At 45.1% G+C, this 20,743-nt stretch overlaps 1 protein-coding gene across 1 annotated transcript in view; it reads left to right on the top strand.

The window, feature by feature from the left end:
* The window catches only part of Cracdl (CRACD like), a 118,609-nt gene that overhangs the window by 54,960 nt on the left and 42,906 nt on the right, over nucleotides 1-20,743 (top strand). The window lies entirely within an intron of this gene.

Raw genomic sequence — 20,743 nt, 5'->3', positions numbered from 1 at the left:
AAAACCAGGGAGAGGCGCTTTGTTCATTGGTGGCCACGCTGAGAAGAACACAGAGATCTAATGACCTATCCCTAATACAGTCCCGGGGCTGGGGTGGTGGGGTGGTGGGGGGTACACAGCTAAAGCAGTCCTGTCCAGGGCGTGGTACTGCCCATTACTCAGCCCACCATTGCCTGGGCTCCAGTCTCCCCTGCAAGGTAATCTGCATTGTCAACTGAAATCACTTCCTGGGAGACAAATTCCTCTTCTGGGTGGCACAGGTTGCAGTCTTTCCTTCCCTCCAGGTGAGGCTCCCAGAGGAATTCTGGTATCCTGGGGAGCATTATTTCAACAGTCAGATAGCCAAAGGGAGGGGCCAATGTTAGCTTGTGTCCTTCCTGTAGGAGGACACAGTCCTGCCCCTCAGCCTTCGCCACTTCCCCGAGGGAGGACAGTGGGCTGAGGCCTGGAGTTGGCTGTGTTTGCTCTCTGTGGTGCAGCAGCGATGCCAGTCACCGTGAAGCAGGTGACAGCCACTCCAGACCAACTCCCCAAGGAGTCAGGCCACCCCCACTCCTTGCCCACAGGAGAAGGAAGTGCGTGTGCCTCTCAGAGAGCAGTGCCTGCCCTGTGCCCGCACACCTGCCCAGGGAGCTCCGGAGAGCAGAGCCGTGGTTGGCAGAAACCCTACTTCCTCATGGCTCAGAAGAGTTGCTGGGGGAACAGGGACAGGAACTCCTGTCCAGTGCCTAGTGGTGTTCCAGGAGCCCCTCGCCCCTCAGGAGTCGACAGGGAGGCCCACTCTTCTTCCTGCTGCTAGTTGCCAAAAGGATGAGAGCGCCGGAGGCTTGCTGTACGGTCAGGAAGATGGCTGCCTTTTACCAGTGCGTCAGGCCTGATCCCAGGTGGGCCCCTGAGGAAAAGGTGGTGAGGTGGGGGGAGTCCTGGGAGGCAGGCCACTTGATCATTGCCAGAGCCCAGGTGCTTACCACCCTTGAGACTGAGGCTAGACCTTCAGCACCAAGTGTCTATGTTCTAGAACATGGGTGATCTCCTATCTTACAGACTTTATCCTGTCTTCTCCAGTTGTGTGAATTTTGCACCAAAACAGTAATTTTCTGTGTCTCCTTTAATACACACTCAGATAGATACAAGAGCACAGAAAGGAGGGAGGGCGCTACAGCCGGCTAGGTAAACAGAGCGCTCCGTTCTTAACGTCTCTTGTTTGTACCCTGGATCTACAAGGCATAATTGATACCCTTGGAGTAGAGAGATAGAAACCAGAGGTCAAGGTGAAAAGACACTACAGTGATTACTCAGCCCAGCATGAAAGGGCTGCCCCCCCCCCAGCTGACAGACACAGCCATGGAAGAGTCCCTGAACTCCTGTGCAGAGAGCCACCTCCCCTAGCCCACTGGCCTTAACCCCAAAGGCTGTTTGGCTCTCAGTGCACTTGTGTGCATTGGGTGCAGAGGGAGGTGTAGCTGTGGCTGATTTAAATTCATTTGCTCAGCATAAGTAAATACATTGCATGTCTCATGCCCCAGTTGGAAAATTCCTGGTAGGTCAGCCTCTGTCTATCCTTATGAATACTGTCTTACACAGCGGAAAGATGTTTCCGTATGAACCTTCATCTTGCTACTGCTTCATAAGGAGTTTACTGGTAGTTGCTTAACCTTTATGTCTGGCTCTACCTATTTTGAATGGTCCAGGATAGTGTGGTGGCCTGTCTTAGTAGCAGGCTTTGAACCGTGTCTTCCTATTTATAAATCTCTTCAGTTACACATCTGCTAAACTGCAGGAATGGTGGTCTTATATATGTAATATTCTGGAAAACTCAAGCATAAAATTCAGCATGTGTGAATGTGTAAGTAAGGGTTGTATTACCTTAATATACTCAGAAAGTTAAAAATAAGCTGGCTACTAAAGATGTTCCTTGCGCCTGGATTCCAGAGTCCTGTCCATCAGACAGGTTCAGCAGTCAGCACCTGAGTGAGACTGAGAGTGGTAAGGCTCTCATCTCAAGATTAGAAGTTCTTATGTTAAAGGCATCTTTGTGAGACACACCCCAGTATTAGCATGGATTTATATTTCCCCAAGAGTTATGCAGAATCATAAAGTCTAGAGCTCCTGTGCTTAGCTATTTTTGAAGTAACAGTTTGGTCATAAATCTTTAATATATGTGTGTGTATGTGTCTGTATGTGTGTCTGTGTGTGTATATGTACAAATTTCTTGTAAATTTTAAGGTATCTATGAATATATATTATTATATATTCTAAGCTATATATGATGTTTATTATATGCTAGTGCATGTGTTCTATGCTAATGACCTGAAAATGTCTAACATTTCTACCCTGGCCTTGCGGAAGCTGCCATGCAATGTCATCTGAGAACTGAATTTCTCTCAGGTGTGTTTGCATGCTAAAGGTTGCTAGTAAACATGGGTTCCTGTGTCTATGAGCATGAGCTAGACCAGATCAATTGTCATGTGCATTCCTCCAAGAAACTTCCTTCACCCGTTTGCGGGGTCTCTGAACACCACCAAGTGAGCGACTATGCAATTTTCAGAACGCAGTAGTCTGTCTTACATAAGATCCCATTTGTGTAATAGCATCTCATAAACGATGCTGTTTATCTTGTGGATGGCTGAACTGTCCTGTGTTTTCTTTGCACAGAAACACTCCCAGGAGTTGTGGCCTGATGTCTCATTTTCTCCCTATGCCTTCGCCAGCCCTGCCCTGCCCGTAGCTGAAGGGAGGCCTAGGGACAGCCAAAGCCTCCGAACCAGGCCCTCCCTCTTCTGCCCCCACATTCCTTCAGCCTCACACAGCAGGCCCTCAGAGTCCATCAGGGTGTGAGGAAACCAGGAGCCCAGCTCAGGCTAATGAGCTTACTGTAACATGACATGGGCAAGCACAGTCACAGATTTTAAAGTCTGCCCTTCACACCCAGGGATGCTGGGTGGCCTCAGCAGTAGAATTGTGTGTGGGACATGCATGCCATCTCATTTTTAAGAGGAAATTATCTTTCCTCTGGTGAATGTTTCTAAGAAGTGGTTCATTTGTTCATTCATTCATTCATTCATCAGTGTTTCTTGAGCCCCCCTCCCCCCCCCCCCCCCCCCCCGCATATGGCAGTACTCTGCTAATTCCTAACCTAGTCCCCATTTTTTGGTAGGGCTACCTTCAAGTGTACATACTTAGCAAGAGAGGGGTGGCTTGTATCTCCAAGCCAACGTTTATTGTTATTATTTTTTAAGATGAACATTAATTAAAAGATAACTAGGAAGCCCCACCACTGACTGGCCACCCAGTTCCTTTTCCTTCTCTAGAGCCTTTATCAGCAGCAGCTGGACGACCTCTCATTTCAGACCTTTGCCTAGGCCCCCCCGTTGGTGTAGGTCTGTCAGGGCCTCCCCCTTCCTGACGCACAGGTAGGGAAGGGTCACAAACAGCCAGGTGTCTGCTTTAGAACTGGCAGGCATCTGTTAGAGAGAAGCAGGCTGGAGTGACATCCGTTGTCAATGTCATTGCCTCTGTTCCATGGGTACAGCTGTCCGGCTCCTCTGTTCCCGAGGATAATAATATCATTAAGCAGCGAGCTGGCACTGGTTCTCGGCAGAGATTTCTCACAAGAACTTTGTGAGATTTGCACATTCCATTTGCCTCGATAATGTGAAACTTATTTTTCTATAAAAAGGAGCAGGCAGATCCTCGCATGACTCACTAGAGAACAATAGTTTAAGTCATAATTTATTTTCGTCCTTTTCTTCCCCCAAGAGAAGGAGAGATTAAGGGTTCTGGTTAGGGATCAGGTACACATCTGCAAGCAGGCATCGGGTCAGATAATCACACAAGCACACACAACCAACAGGTCTCCTCTGTGAGGGCAAAGATGCAGAGGCACTCACAGTCTGTCAGGGGAGGTTCTGGCTCACCCAAGGGGCCTGGGAGCCTTCCAAGGCAGTCTAAGCTGAAGTCAGAGGATGAGTAGGGTCAGGAGACCACCTCGGAGCTGGAGGCAGGGAACCTGGTACCCAGTGGGAGCGACATCTGCAAAGATTCTGGGCTGGACGAATATGGGTATCTGGGGTTTGGAGAACAGGACTGGGGTGTGGACTTGTGTTGTTTGTATAGGAGACCTGGGGTTCGGATCCAGCCTGCCACCTCCTGATGATATTGTGTATCTCCCACATTTATATCTCTCTGTTTCTGAGTACATCATTGTAATCTTACAATGTATCATCTTTCCTTAGTAGCTGTTTTTAAAAGTTGTGGGTATGAGTGAATGTGTGTGTGTGTGTGTGTGTGTGTGTGTGTGTGTGTGTGTGCATGAGTTATGAGTGTGTGTGTTCTATGCATATTTGTGCAGTACCCCTAGAGACCAGAAGAGGTATTCAATCCCCAGGACTGGAGTTACAGGCTGCCTGATATCAGGTACTAGCAACCTAACTCACAGAGCAGGAAGTGCTCTTAACCACTGAGCCATCTTGCCAGCCCCATCAGTCTTTGTTTTAGCATGAGTTTCTTGGAGACAAATTGCACCAGGTTCTCTTTTCTAAAAATGCCTTTCCCAAATCCTTCTGGCCCTCTAGCAACAACTTTGTGGGCAAAATTGATACACTGTAGCGCTAGCCCTTCTACACAGTGAGGTTAATGGGTTTGAACAGTTGAGCTTCTGTGAACACAATGTCATCTTATAACATTTTAAACTCCCCAGAAGAATCCTTGTATCCACTGGCAGTGGCCTTGTGGTTACTCCTTCTTTGCACATGTTCCTCTCCCCACTGTGGGCAGTCCTTGAACTACTTTGTGTTCCGTGTGATCTTTAACAGCACTCAAAAGAATGCTTATGATAAAGGCTTAGGATTAACTTTAACAGAATTTAATAGTGTCCTAATTGTCCTTCACTCCTGTTCCAGTGCTACAGGGAGAGGTGGGCTCCTCCCAGTCTTTAATTTCTCTCTAACTGATTTTAAGACATCTTTGTCTTCCAATAGCTTGGCTATAACTTTCGTCTTTCATTTGGACATAGTTCTGCCTACTAAGATTGCACTCAGCTTCTTAGATGTTTTTCTTTCTTTCTTTCATCATATTTGGGAAGTTTTCACCAAGTCCCCAATACTGTATTCCCCATTATTCCATTTTTTCTTTCTTTTCTTTAGATTTCTTTAGATTTTTTTTTTAAGATTTAATTTTCATCATCCCAATTTTGATCTCGGTGATTCTTCTGCTCGCACGATTCTGTGTTTGAAGACCCCTGGCCAGTCTTTCAGTCTCCTTCTGTTTGATTTCCAAAATTTCTCTTCATTGTCCTTTTGAGGCTTTTTGTTTTGTTGATATTTCAGTGTTGTTCATATGATGTTTCCTTGATACACTCCACACCCTTCATTAGCTTTCGAGCCCCATTGAGACAGTTGTGTAAAACTTTGTCTGGTGTAGCCAACCCGAGGTCTTCTTCAGAGGCGCTTCAGCTGGCTTGTTTCCATCCTCTGAGCTGTGTTCTCTGTTCCATGTGATCTTGTTGCTGTTACTGAGCATCAGACATTTGGTCTCACAGTGTAGTAAGTAATCCTAGATTCTCGCTTTCCTCCAGGGCTGTTCTGTTGTTGCTGTTGGGTTTTTGCCTTTTGCTGTTTTCTTTTGTTTGTTCACTACTATTATCACTTGATTGATTTCTGGAGGCCATCTGTATTGATGAGCATTTTGCAGTGTGAGCCTGCACCTCTCCCCAGGCACACACAGTGACTGATTTCTATGATATATGGATGGTTCTGAAGGACCTAATCTTTAATGTCGATCTCTCGCAAGGGACAAAGCGTTTTAAAAGTGAAGGAGTGGGAAGGGCACTGGCGTGCTCAGTCCTCCGGATTTACCTGGTCAATGGAAGGAGTCTTGTAAAAGTCGGGGGAGGCTCAACAATGGTCCCCACCTCGTCATCTGCCTCACTGTGACCCCCAAGTGGGTATCAGAGCAAACATCCTCAGGGTGAAGGACAGAGACCTCTTTGCCCTTTCTAGATCTTACCAGCTGTGTGCAAGATGCTCCTGGAATCCGTGCATCGCTTGCTGTGGGGCTGGGGACCTGGCACGTGAGTGGGTGCTTCTGTGCTAAGAGCGGTGATGGGAATGAACTTGGAATTCATAAGCCTTTATTAGAATACAAATCCCAAATAGTTTTACCCGGCAGCCCCTGCCTTTTGCTATTGTTCTCTTCTTCCTCTGCCATCTTCCCAGAATCCTCTATGACTATAATGCGTTCTTTCCCTTTTCCTTGGTGCCTGGGATTGGCGTTGCAACCATATGGTGATTTTCTGTCTGACAAACTTTTCCAAAGTGGCCTTGGCCTCTTTTCGTTTTCACCAGCAATGAATGAACGCTTTCATTTCTTCACCTACATCCATACATGTATTGTCCTTGTCTTTGATGACAGCCATTCTGGTGAGGAGGTGGTGGCTCGCTGTGGTCCTGACTTGTCATGTGACCGATGAGTACTGTCATTAAGGATACTTTCTTGTGTCTCCTCTACAAGTTCCCATTCAGACCCTTAGTTTTTAAATGTAGTGGTTTGAATACCCTGGCATAAGAATTGCTTCTATATCCAGTTCATTTTTCCCCTATCAGATGCATGATTAGCAGAGACTGTCTCTTACTTTCTCTGTTGGCTTTACACTTTCGTAGTCCTTGGAAACAAAAACATCATTTTGATGAAGCCAAAACTTACTACTCTGGATGTCACATCTGAGTAGTTACTGCCCAGGCCTCCATCAGAGACTTGCTCCTGTTCTCTAAGAATTTCAAATGCACTGTTGGCATTGATATTTAGCTTTGTGAGCCCCTCTATGTAACATGTATGCCATGAGGTCAGAGTACAGATATATTTGCATGCAGATGTCCTGGTGCAAGTTGTTGAAAAGATTGTCCTTTCTACAATCCTAACATTGTAAGTGAATTACCTTGACATCCTTAAAAAAAAAAAAAAGTTGGCTCTCATAGTGTGTATTTATATCTGGCTCCGATTTCTAATCTCTGCATCTATGACTGTTTGTCAGTTCAGTGAAATCTTATTACAGTAGCTTTGTAAGTTTTTTTTTTTTATTGACGATTTGTGTGCATGTCTGTGAGTCTGTGTAACCATGTGTAGGGTGTTTATGCTGCCTATGCGGCATTGAGACCAGAGCTGGAGTTACAGGCATTTCTGGTGGGAGCTGGGATTTGAACTCTGATCTTTATGATTTGCAGCAAGCACTGTCAGTCTGTGTGCCATATTTACAGCCCCTTTGATAAGATTTGAGAGTGGAGAGAGAGTGCTTTATTCTTTTTTGTTTGTTTGTTTTGTTTTGGGGTTTTTTGGTCTTTTAAAAAGATTTATTTGTGTATTTATTTATGTATTTATGTGTTCGTTTGTTTATGTATATGAGTACACTGTAGCTATCTTCAGACACACCAGATCCCATTACAGATGGTTGTTAGCCATCATGTGGTTGCTGGGAATTGAACTCAGGACCTCTGGAAGAGCAGTCAGTGTTCTTAACCCCCAAGCCATCTCTCCAGTCCCGAGTATTTTATTCTTATTTATCAAGATTGTTACTGTTTCTAGACTTAAAACGTTTTTAACTGAGTAAGATAATTGAAAGATAATAGTTCTATATTGTGAAGTTTCAAATATTTGTTCTACCAGTTGTAGAAAGAGACTCTTTGTTATGGAAGTAAGAATTGAATCATCTCTCCATTTTATCAGTTTTTGCTTCAAAAACATATGAGTTCTCTTTTTATATGACTTAGCTTTCATGTTTATAATAGATGTATTTTCTTGATAGAATATGATAATTTTACCATTACTAAATTATATTATTTATCTGTAAATTTTTTTCTAAAACCAGTTTTCCTAATATTAATATTGGCCAGTTTAGAATATTGTTGATTTCCCATGTGATTATATTTTTATCTGACTTCCTTAATTTTTGGTAGAAATATAATTTTTCCACTTTAACCCTTTTAAGTGTGCGTAGACTTGTTAGGTCACAGCATCGTTTATCCTGGAGTCTTTTATATGATCTTCAGGAGGCTGTGTATTCTGTTGCTATGTTTTTTGTTACCAGGTGGGGTGATCTGTGGATTCCTGATCAGTCTAGTTAATGCTGTTCTTCAAGTCTTTTATATCCTGTTGACAGACCGCCCATTTGTTCTAACAGTTAATGAAAGCCAGGGGCTGGCCTGCACATCCACGTTTATAAGTCACTGAGTCAACATAGGTGCCAATCAACAGTTGCACTGAAGGGTGTGTATATGTGTGCATGCATGCATGTGCATATATATATATGTGTGTGTACATTTGTGTAAATGTGTCCATATGTGTGTATATATATGCATGCATGTGTGTATGTGTATATACATGTGTATAAATTTGTTCATGTGTGTGCATGTGGGTATACATGTGTGTATGTGTATGTATATGCATGTATGTGTGTATGTGTGTAAATTTGCTCATGTGCATACATGTGTGTATGTGCAACATGTATTTATATTTTTTGTTAAACTAATATAATTTATTTTAAAATATACAACTCAGTATTGATCTTTTTTTAAGTCAGCAAAATAATTCATAATAGTTAAGTGCCTCTTAAATATACATGATATCTTCTGAAGCTAAAAGCAATATGCACTCAACCAGATTTTAAAATCTATTTGGAACATTAAACATGATAGAAGTAGAAAAAATCTCTTATGAAGTCCTCTATAAAAGGAAATTGTGACAGGTTCCTAATTAGACAGAAACTGTTCCATCTCCAAGAGAGAATATGCAGTGTAACTGTGGCTTCATAGAATGAATTGGGTAGTGTTCCTTCTGTTTCTATTTTGTGGAATAGTTTGAAGAGTATTGGTATTAGGTCTTCTTTGAAAGTCTGATAAAACTCTGCATAAACCCATCTGGTCCTGGGCTTTTTTTGGTTGGGGGACTTTTAATGACTGCTTCTATTTCTTTAGGGGTTATGGAACTATTTAGATAGTTTAATTTAATCCTGATTAAACTTAGGTATTTGGTATCTATCTAGAAAATTGTCTATTTCATCTAGGTTTTCCAGTTTTGTTGAATATAGGCTTTTGTAGTAGGATTTGATGATTTTTTTAATTTCCTCAGTTTCTGTTGTTATATTTCCCTTTTCATTTCTGATTGTGTTAATTTGGATATTGTCTCTGTGCCCTCTGGTTAGTTTGGCTAAAGGTTCATCTATCTTGTTGATGTTTTCAAAGAACCAGCACCTGGTTGTGTTGCTTCATTGTATAGTTCTTTTTTGTTTCTACTTGGTTGATTTCAGCCCTGAGTTTATTTCCTGACATCTACTCCTCTTGAGTGTATTTGCTTCTTTTTGTTCTAGAGATTTCAGGTGTGCTGTCAAGCTGCTAGTGTATGCTCTCTGCAGGTCTTTTCAGAGGCACTTAGAGCTGAGTTTTCCTCTTAACACTGCTTTCATTGTGTTCCATAAATTTAGGTATGTTGTGCCTTCATCTTCATTAAATTCTAAAACATCTTTAATTTCTTTCTTTATTTCTTCCTTGACCAAGTTATCATTGAGTGGGCATTGTTCAACACATGTGAATGTGGGCTTTCTGTTGTTTTTGTTGCTATTGAAGATCAGTCTTAGTCCATGGTGATCTAATAGGATGCATGGGATTATTTCAATCTTCCTGCATCTGTTGAGGCCTGTTTAGTGACTGATTATATGGTCAATTTGGAGAAGGTACCATGAGGTGCTGAGAAGATATATTCTTTTGTTTTAGGATGAAATGTTCTATTGATATGTTAAATCCATTTGGTCCATAACTTCTGTTAGTTTCAGTGTGTCTCTGTTTAGTTTGCATTTCCATGATCTGTCCATTGATAAGAGTGGGGTGTTGAAGTCTCCCATTATTATTGTGTGAGGTGCAATGTGTGCTTTGAGCTTTAGTAAGCTTTCTTTTATGAATGTGGGTGCCCTTGCATTTGGAGCATAGATGGTCAGAATTGAGAGTTCTTGGTAGATTTTTCCTTTGTGTATGAAGTGTTCTTCCTTATCCTTTTTGATAACTTTTGATTGAAAGTTGATTTTATTCGATTTTAGAATGGCTACTCAAGCTTGTCTCTTGGGACCATTTGCTTGGAAAATTGTTTTCCAGCCCTTTATTCTGAGGTAGTGTCTGTCTTTGACACTGAGGTGCATTTCCTGTATGCAGCAACATGCTGGGTCCTGTTCATGCATCCAGTCTGTTAGTCTATGTCTTTTTATTGGGGAATCAAGTCCATTAATGTTAAGAGATATTATGGAATAGTGATTGTTGCTTCCTGTTATTTCTGATGTTATTTTTATGTTTGTGTGATGATCTTCTTTTGGGCTTGTTGAAAGAAGAAGATTACTTTCTTGATTTTTCTAGGTTATAGTTTCCCTCCTTGTGTTGGTGTTTTCCATCTATTATCCTTTGTAGCACTGGATTTGTGGAAAGATATTGTGTAAATTTTTTTTGTCATGGAATATCTTGGTTTCTCCATGTATGGTACTTGAGAGTTCTGCTGGGTATAGTAGCCTGGGCTGGCATTTGTGTTCTCTTAGGGTCTGAATAACATCTACCCAGGATCTTCTAGTTTTCATAGTCTGGTGTAAGTCTGATATTTTTTAATTTCCTTTTAAGATTTATTTATTTTATGTATGTGGATATATTGGCACCTTCTTCAGACACACCAGAAGAGGGCATCGGATCCCATTACAGACGGCCGTGAGCCACCATGTGGTTGCTGGGAACTGAACTCAGGACCTCTGGAAGAGCAGTCAGTGCTCTTAACCTCTGAGCCATCTCTCCAGCCCAGCTTAATTCTTTTATTTCACGTGTGTCTCTGTGTGTGATGTGTGGGGGTGTGTATTCCTGTTCACATGTATATGTGGGAGGCAGCGCATATGTGCAGTGTGCACACGGAGGCCTGTGTTTGACCCTGGAAGTCTTCTTCTGTTACTCTTGACCTTACACAGGGTCTTGGTTAAACCCAGAGCTCCCCTATGCTTCTAGTGTACCTGGTCAGTTTGTTCCAGAGATCCCCTGCCTCTGCCTTCAGAGCACTGGCTTACAGGCAGCCTCCCTGCACATCCAGTGTTTACATGGACTCTGGAGACCCCAGGGCTCTGAACTTGTCTCTTCACTTATGTGTAGACTGCTCTATTCATTGACCCATCTCTGCAGCCCCCACCACCACCGGTTTCGTTCTTCACAGTTCAGTTCCCCCACTCTTTGTTCTTTTATTTTTTGCTGTATATATCGCGTCTATATTTACTGCAAGCTTAGCAATGACAACATAGCAAAAAATCCTTTGTCTCTTAAAGGACCTGGTGGGGGGGGGAGAATAAAAAATAATCTGTGGAGAAAAAAAAGAAGATACCTACTTTCTTTGACCAGTTTTTGTTTTCTTTTGTCCAGTGAGTCAAGATTCTGTTTCCCCGATCACAACTGTATTGGGGGTGGTGCAGGTCGCCTCCCTGCCTAGGGTGGACTAGGGGTCGTTCAAACATGGCTATGGAAAGCACACTGGGAGAGACATGCAGTGTGGAAAGATTTATCATATTGCAGGGTATGGCATGCCCCGTGTGTGGTCCTATGGGCTCAGCTTAGAGGACACAGGCTCAGCCAAATAGGTAAGCGTAGTAAAAAAGATATTAAAAATCCCAGAGTGGGGTCTCTACCCGCCTTAGACCATTTATGTTCTTGGATAAAAGACACATACAGCCTTTATATTTTAATATGCCTTGGGCAACATAATAACTGGGCAACTGCCTACCCTCCATGTTATTAAAATCTATCGTTAACCCAAGTTATTATTTATTATGTTTTATCTGGGCTGTTCTTAGCGCTAACTGGCCAACCTATAAGGCAACCATATTTTATGACTCTGCTAACCCATGGTGGCTTTCCCCTCTTCTTTCTTCTTCTAGTCCACGGCTGCTGTTCCTCTCTCTCCTCTCCTCCTCCTCCTCAGTCCGACAAAACTCAACTCCACCTATGTCTCTTCTCCCCACCTATTGCCTGTTGACTATTTACCAATCAAAATCAACTGGGGACAGGGTCACTCAATGTCTTACATACAGACTCTCTTGTCTTTAGAACAAACAGCCTGCATAGCCCTCAAATTAACACTCCAATAGAAATAACATTAGGCCAGCCCACTACAGGTAAAAAAAAAGTGAGTGTGTATGGACCTGCATTGGAGGGCTCAGGGTTCATGCAAGGCATGAGGGGATTCGACTGATCCATCGGGACCTCACTAGGTCAGGGGTGACAAGGAGGGGGATATATCACATGACCCAGCCTTATCACATGGGTCTACATGGTCTCTCAGGCTTAGTGGCCACAGATCATTTGTCAGTGAGGAGTCAAGGAAATATGAAGGTTTTAAAAGATTTGCTTTTATAATGTTTTCAAGTGTGTGTGTGTGTGTGTGTGTGTGTGTAAAAGTGTTCAAGTTCACATATGCCCACATAGTCCAGAAGAATGTGTCGCATCTGATGGAGCTAGAGTTACAGGCAGTTGTGAGCCTCCTGCTGTGGGAACTGAACTCAGATACTCTGTAAGACCTGCATGTGCTCTTAACCACTAAACCTCTTTCGAGCCTCTAAAGTTTTAAAAACTTACATTTTTCTTACACACCTCCTTTATTCTGTAATTGTCGAATATGTTACATTTCTATGTGGTAAAGCCCAGAAAATAAATTTTGAAATATCATTATATATAGCTGCTTTTTAATATCTGTTGGAAGGGAAAGGGTGAAGATTTGTCCAGGCATGTGTTTTCTGTTAGAAATCCCTACAGAATTCCTTTTGTCATTTGTGTTCTGTGGTTTTGTGTTATGAATTCGTGTTACTGTCGGGTCTTTCTTTAAGCTTAAAACCGTTAGCAAGCAGCGACTGTAAGGGAGGTACACTAGCAAGAAATAATCTGGTTTTTACTTGAATGCCCTTATTTCAATTTTCAAAATTAACCTTTATATTTATTGTGTAGAGGCTAGAAGAGGGTGCCATATTCCCAGGAACTGGAGTTCTAGAACACCATGTGCTGACATGTGGGTGCTGGGAATCAAACCCCGGTCCTCTAGAAGAGAAGTCAGTGCTCTTAACTGCTGAGCCATCTCTCCAACCCCCTTGCTAGTTCTTAATAGACCATTGTCAATAGAGAGTTAATACTACTGAGCCACTTCTTATAAAATGCAAGAGCCTCATGACAGGGTAGTCTCCATCCCCACCCCTCCCCCCACCTTCCACCTCCCCCCACCCTCCCACCCCCACACCTTAATGGCATAGTCTCATTCACATGCACTGTTCACTTAGCAACGCTCACTTGTTGCATTCCTTTAAATCAATTTAAAGAAAGAAATGGAGCTTTTTAGGTTTTCCCATGGAGGTATCTTACCCACTCTATCTCATACTGCTTTTTCTCTGTGCTAAGGAATGTCTTTGACCTTCTCACACATGTCCCTAGTGAACACATTCCTAAGTGTCCACTTGCCTAAATATTTATATCTGCACATATATTTATTTATATACACTTCATTACCGACGGATTATTTTTCTGGGTTAGAAGCCAGGTTACCACGCCACTGTGAATTCTTTTAACACAGTTTGAAGATGTTATTCTGTCTCTGTGTCTTACCCACTGATGGCCGTTCATACTGCTGTTTCTGCTCACACAAGCTGTGTCTTTCTCCTTGGAGTGACATCGAGGTCTTTGACTTCATCTTTGCTTTAATACAGGAGTCTACATACTCTGAGGTCTACGATCTGCCCAATCTTGTGAACTAAGATTCTAAGCTTCCTACATCACCAATACGTGAATTTGTAAATGCTCTACATTCCTTCCTTTTCCCTTTTTCCTTTTCACCCTCCCCTTTTCCACCCGCCTTCTTCTCTTCAGCTTTCAGGTTCAATCTGATGTACTTTCCCAGTATCCTAAAGAACTTCTTTTTACATGTTCTATAGCATGTGTCTGTTGTAAACAGATTATTAAACTTTGCATTTATCTAGAGATAGGTAGGTAGTTAATAGATAACATGTGCATATATACACATACAGACATGCACATGTGTGTATGTACATACACATACATGTTCCTTTATTATTTAAAAATTAGGCTAATTTTTTATATGTATGAGTGTTTTGCCTGCATGTATGTCTGTGCACCATGTGCATGCCTGGCAACTGGAGAGGTCAGGAAAAGAGCAGCAGATCCCATGGAACTGCAGTTATAGATAGTTATGACTCACCATGTGGGTGCTGGGAACTGAACCAGGCTCTTCTACAAGAGCAGCCAGTGCCTGTGACCTCCGAACCATCTCTCTAGCCCCATACATCTTTGTTATTGAAGGATAATTGTGCTCCGGCTGCTGGAACTCAATTGCACTTGTTAGATCACCCCATCCTGCCGCGGTGCACATGCTCTGTTAGATCACCTGCTCTGTCTGTTCTCCCTTCCTTTCTGTCTGATTTTAGGAAGGTAGTGTCTGTTGATTTATCTGATGCCTGTCTCCAGTCTACTGTGGAGACCATTTGGTGACTATTTCACTTAGGAAATGACGCTTTTGTCTTTAAGGCTTGCGTTTGTGTCTTATATTCTCATATTTTTCTTTCACTTCGGAAGTCTATTTACTTCTTGCGACTGCAGGTTTCTTCTCAGTCCTCAAACAACTTCTTTCAAATCTTTAGTCTATTCCACAAGCCACTGGTCACCTGATCTCACTCTCTGTGAAGTAACATTCTTCCTCTGACGCCTGGTTACATTTTCCTGTCTCTGTGTGATCGGCACATTTGGATTCTGTAGTAGACACTGAGAGAAATGTTGTGGGAACTCAGGAACCAGTTATGTTCTCTAAAGAGTGTTGACCTCGCTGGCTGTTAACTGGCGACACTCAGTCCGTGAGCCTCATCCCTTCTCTCACGGGCAGGAAAAAAAAAATCAGCGCTCGCTTTCCCCAGTTCCCAGATGTGGTCGTCTGCTAGGTTCCTCGGCAGATCCTCACTCAATTCATGTGCGATTCACAGACACTATGGAAGACTGTACTTAGATATCTGTGCTTCTTTCTGAGTTCTAGCCTTCCCAAGACAGCCACATACTGCCCTCTGCTCAGGCAGCCCTAACTTCTGTTTTCTGAGTCAGGCAGGTCTTTAGCCACCTTGCCACACGGATCTGAAGGGTCCTGGGGCGAAAGCCCTGTGCAACCTAACTCTACCACCATTTCCTTCATTCACGATCAGAGCTTGCCTAATGTCTGCGTACTTTGGGTTGCTCGATACTGCCTTCAAAATATTTGAAATACATAATACTGTCAATCTTTATCATCTGTACTAGGCTGGCTGGACGCAGGCCTCACCACATCGCCAGCGGCCTAACCTACCTTTAAGGTCGAAGGATATCGTTTTTTTCACAGTTAAGAATTTGTGTTGGTAGTTACCTTTGGCCCATGAAGCTTTCTGCTTAAAATGCTGTTGCTTCTCAGAGAATAATACCCTTTCAGATAATAAATAGCTTGAAGCTTGGTGGGCACAGAGACCCCGGTAAACACAGAAACCTGCCGTGGGAGGAGAGAAGGGACGAGACAGAATGCTGGGAATGCAGCGGAAGGAAAGCAAACTTCAGTGTTTTAACCTAGTGTCTCCTCAGGCTGACAGACGCCAGTTGCCAGCCTTCCGGGTGCATTGTTCAAGGTCCAGGAAACTGAAAGAATCCACAGGGGTCAGAGCTGATCTGCGGGGCGAATACCACAACTTTCATCCATAATTGCAGGTTGAGATGTAGGTACCGTGTGCAGAGATGTTTTCCACTGTATAGGTAAATGTAGTGGATGGGAACACTGAGGGTAACCTATTAAAACCTGTGCTTCCTATGGGCACATTTAAAGGGTTTTTGGTAGAAGTCGCAGCTACCGGTAGAACTTACCTGTTAGCTGGGAAGGAGCCTGTGGGCACAGAATGCAGGAGTAGGCCAGCCCCGCACCACACACCGAGGCTTCTTTTGGAAACAGGACTCCCCTGGAGTCTGTGAGTACCCACAAACACACTAAGTACTGCACACTGCAGAGCAGCTGGAGGAGTTAATCAGACTCCTGATGAGGCCCTTGAAGTCCAAATTTAGTCTAAAGAACAGGTTTAAAAAATAAATAAAAACGACTTAACAGCGGTCAGAAAATCAAGGGCATCCGGTCGGGAGGGCAGATGCCTGTGTGGGCCGGTGCTAAAGGTAGAAGTTGAGTCGAATCATCAGTTCTGGGGCAAGAAGTCTCCCTGTGAGAGGCTAGGATGAGCTTACTTGGCTTCCCACTGCTCCTCAGAGGCAGAGGCCCAACCCTCACAAGGCCAGTTGTTAGAGCTGTGATGTCTCCCCCACAGGATGCCCACATGGTAGAGACACTCCTCCGGTTGCATAGACTCTCCTCTGGGATGGCGGGTGTGGTTCAGCCTTTAACCTGCTGCAGCTGGAGGGCAGGGTTAGGAAGCTCACTTGTCAGCAGTCCTGTGACAAACAGTGGTGACCCTGCAGTGAGCCATTTGCTCGGTTTTCATGAGAGAAATTTGACACCCGCGATGAGGACAGCAGCCGTGTGCTGGGGCATGATGGGATACCGGCTGTGGTACCCACAGCAGTGCTCAGCAAGTGCCTGCTACATGCTGGCTCTGGTCCTGGGATGGTTGTTCCTCCCTGCCTTTCCAATGGGGTTTAGAGTCACTGTGGGAACACACCTCTAGTGTGTCTGTGTGTGTGTTTTCAAAAGAGGATTTAAGAGAAGGGGAAGGCCCACCTTGAATGTGAGGGTCGCCTCATGGTGGTCATCCCAGGCTAACAGGAAGAAGAAAGTGAGCTAAGTACCAACATTCTTCTGTGTCTTCCTCCTGAGAGCATAGCCGTGACCCTGCTCTCTCACACTTCCGTTGCCATGGTTTCCCCGCCATGGACTGTGCTCTAAAATCATGAACTAAACCAAGCCCTTCCTTAAGTTGCGTTTGCCAGGTATTCTATCACAGTGATGGAAAAGGTAATTCACGCAGGTCTTATTGGGTTAAAAGTATTATTGTCTGTCTTTTATAAATGAGGAGCCCGCTTATGAGCCCAGTGCTGGTAGGTTTCAGAATTAAAGTGCAAGCCCAAGACATCCCAATATCCAGGCTGTCTTAGTCAGGGTTTCTGTTCTTCACAAAACATCATGACCAAGAAGCAAGTTGGGGAGAAAAAGATTTATTCAGCTTACACTTTCCACATTGCTGTTCCTCACCAAAGGAAGTCAGGAGTGGAACTCAAGCAGGTCAGGAAGCAGGAGCTGATGCAGAGGCCATGGAGGGATGTTTCTTACTGGCTTGCTTCCCCTGGCTTGATCAGCCTGCTCTCTTATAGAACCCAAGAGCACCAGCCCAGGGATGGCACCACCCACAAGAGGCCCTCCCCACTTGATCACTAATTGAGAAAATGCCCCACGGCTGGATCTCATGGAGGCACTTCCTCAAGGGAGGCTCCTTTCTCTGTGATAACTCCAGCTTGGGTCGAGTTGACACAGGAAGCCAGCCGGAACGGAACCATGAGCCGAGCTGAGGGCTGCCACGTGTGGTTCCTCCGTCAGTGAAAACCGCTTGTCTTCCCGAGTCCTCTGGCTGTTGTGGCATTGCGTGGTTCTCCGCGTTGACCTTCAGAGAGGACAGAGGGAGTCACGCAGCTGTGACCCGGTCTCTTGCTCCTGAACCCTCTGCCCAACGTAGCTCCATCTCAGAGACATTGTTGAGCCTGGGAGAAGCAGGTCTGAGCCTTCGGGCTGCTCCACGATCATAGGATAGAACGAGGGTCGTTGCCCCCTCCTGCTACACAGCACACTGCTCACACACACTGTCTCACACAGTCATACATGCCCTGGCACTTCCTGTCCTTGAAACTTTTCATGTGCCAGAAGTGACATCACAGTTTCTATAGAGTCTGCCTTCACAGATACACAGGTCATCCACCCCAAACTTTCCCTCAGCCCGAGAATCCTGTCAGCCTCCCTGCTGGAATCCTGGCCTCCTCTAAGGCAAGGTTGCTGAGTGGGCAGAGCCATCTAAGTGGGAGGGTCTATGCTTTGAACTCCCTGGCTTCCCTCAGCTCCACCCAGGACACCTCCATGTACGCAAACGGAACTTCCCGGGGCCCCTTCACCAGGGCAACACCCAAAAGAGGCAGGGGCCATGTCGATCCATCTCTTCTGTTGCTGCATCCCAGTGGCCCAGAAGCACCTGTGCTCTCAAGTTCGGTCACTGAGCATTCGGAAGGAGCTCTGCTTCGCAGCTACCTCAGGGGAGCTAGTGAGACAGCTCCTGGGACGTGCCCTCCAACCTCGGACTGGCAGGACAGTTGGTGCAAAGCGGCTCCCAGCCGGTCAGTTGCAGTCATTGTGATGATTGCCAAGTTCAAGGGCTCGAAACCCCCTGCACCGGCCTCCCTACCCCAGCGACAGCCGGCCAGGTGGTGACTCTCCGCCCACCCTCACCAGGATCTCGCTCCCTTCTGCCTTGGGTCCTTCCTCTGTAGCCTCCCCACCCGTCCCCATCCCCAAGGCCTCCGGTGCCTTCTTAGCCTCCGGTACTATCACTGAGCAAGAAGCTACACAGGCAGCAGAGCAGCCGACGGTGCCAACCACCCGGCTCGGAGGCCTTTGGATGGCGGGAAGTGAGTCCCGGACGCCCCCTCGCTCAGCTCTCTGACTGCATCATCTGTCTGTTACTTTGACCCTGAGCACCATGGAGAGGGACAAGGAGAGCAGTCAGCAGTGAGGGCTGCGCTTCTACCCCATCTTCTTTATGCCCCGTGGAGCAGGAGCGTGGTGTTCTGTCAGAGGGTTTGACTGAACTGAAGTGAGGCCAGACATTCCCACGGAGCCAAATTGCGGGGGTGGGGAGGGTGGGGAGAGGGGCAGGGGGCAGGAAGTAAAGCTTTCTTTCAGCCTTTAAGAAATCATCCAGGAGGGCTGGAGAGATGGCTCAGTGGCTAAGAGCACCTGGGGGGGTCATGAGTTCGAATCCCAGCAACCACATGGTGGCTCACAACCATCTGTAACAAGATCTGATGCCCACTTCTGGTGTGTCTGAAGACAGCAACAGGGTACTTACATATAATAAATAAACAAGTAAATAAGTCTTTAAAAATAAAAGGAAAAAGAAATCATCCAGGAGCCAGAGTGATGAAATTAAGAGCTCATACTGCTCTTGCAGAGGAGCGCTCTCTCCTGCCCTCTGCAGGCACCCGCACACTCTGTCTGTCTGTCTGTCTCTCACTCTCACACACACAGAGACACAATTAAAAACATTATAACTAAGTACAGGTGCGGGCAGCACACCTTCACTCAGGAGCACGCCGGCTAGTTTCCTGTAAACGTGACAGAAACCGGAGTCGCTCTGGAAGAGTGGGCTCATTGAGGAAATGAGCCCGCCTGACTGACCTGCGGGCGAGCCTGTGCCATTTCTTCTAGCTCCACGATCGGTGTGGGGGGGCCCAGCTCAGTTCTGGTCTGTGCTACCCTGGGCTGGTGGTCCTGGGTGCTGTAAGAGGGCAGGCTGAGCCAGCCGTGAGGAGTAAGCCAGTGAGCAGCACCCCTCCATGGCCCCCACATCAGCTCAGGCCTCTAGGTTCCTGCCCTCTGTGAGTCCCTGTCCTGACTGCCTTCAATGATGCACTGTGTTGTAGAGCGGAATGAGCCCTTTCCTGCCCAAGGCGCTTTTGGTCACGGTGTTGGTGTTTTTATCGTGGCAATAGAAATTCTAATTAAGACAGGGAGGAAGAAGCAGAGAGTTTGAAGCCAGCCTGGTCTAGATAGCAAGCTCCAGGCCAGCTGGTGCTACATAGTAAGACCCTCTCTCAAGTAATGGTGGTGATGATGATGATGGTGGTGATGATGGGGATGGTGGTGATGATGGGGATGGTGGTGATGATGATGATGGTGGTGATGATGGGGATGGGATAGTGACGAAAAATTTTAAAGAAACCCGCCTGAAGGGAGGACAAACATTTATATTAAAGGCCACCCAAATATTAATGCCAACTCCAGTACAGAGCAGTGTATATGTTTCTGTCCTGCTGTTAAATATATTCATTCTATCTCCCCCCCCCCACCTTCATCATTTTTACCTTCTGTAAAAGCCAAACTATGAACTGGCTAATCAACATTTGAACTGCTCTTTTTCAGTACGAGGATTCATAGTCACTCCCAGTTTTGTTTTTTGTTTTTTTTTTTAAAGTAGCTTTCCAGATAGAACGTGCTGTGCCCAGAGGGAGGGCGTGCTGCCCTGGGTTGAGTTGGGGAGGCAGGAATACGAGTAGCACTCATTTCTGTAGCAGGATTATGATTGAGTCGGTCACATACTTTTGTTTAGGAAGAAGGTAAATCCAAATGGACAAAATGGTTGTAATAACCTGGCTGGTTTACTTGGAAATGACTATCAAGTGTGGGAATGGGATGCATACGGTGAAGGAGGGTAATTTTATATGGGGCTCGCCAGATGTCCACGGTACTTCTCTATTTCCTCGGAATTTTTCCTGAGTTTAAAACCAAAAGACTCCACGTAAATCATAATATTAAAATATCGCACCGCCGTTTGGGTGACACCCAGGAAGAATTTTAACCCAGCAGCGTGCTACGAAAACCAAAGCCAAGTTTCTTAATGTGTGCTGGCTAACAGCTCCATGTTTAAAGGTGCGTTGGAGAGAGACTAAAACGTCCATTATGACTATCCTCATTTGGT

The sequence above is a fragment of the Apodemus sylvaticus genome, chromosome 9 (genome assembly GCF_947179515.1).
Source record: "Apodemus sylvaticus chromosome 9, mApoSyl1.1, whole genome shotgun sequence".
NCBI lineage: Eukaryota > Metazoa > Chordata > Mammalia > Rodentia > Muridae > Apodemus > Apodemus sylvaticus.
This window is presented reverse-complemented; position numbering and strand designations above follow the sequence as displayed.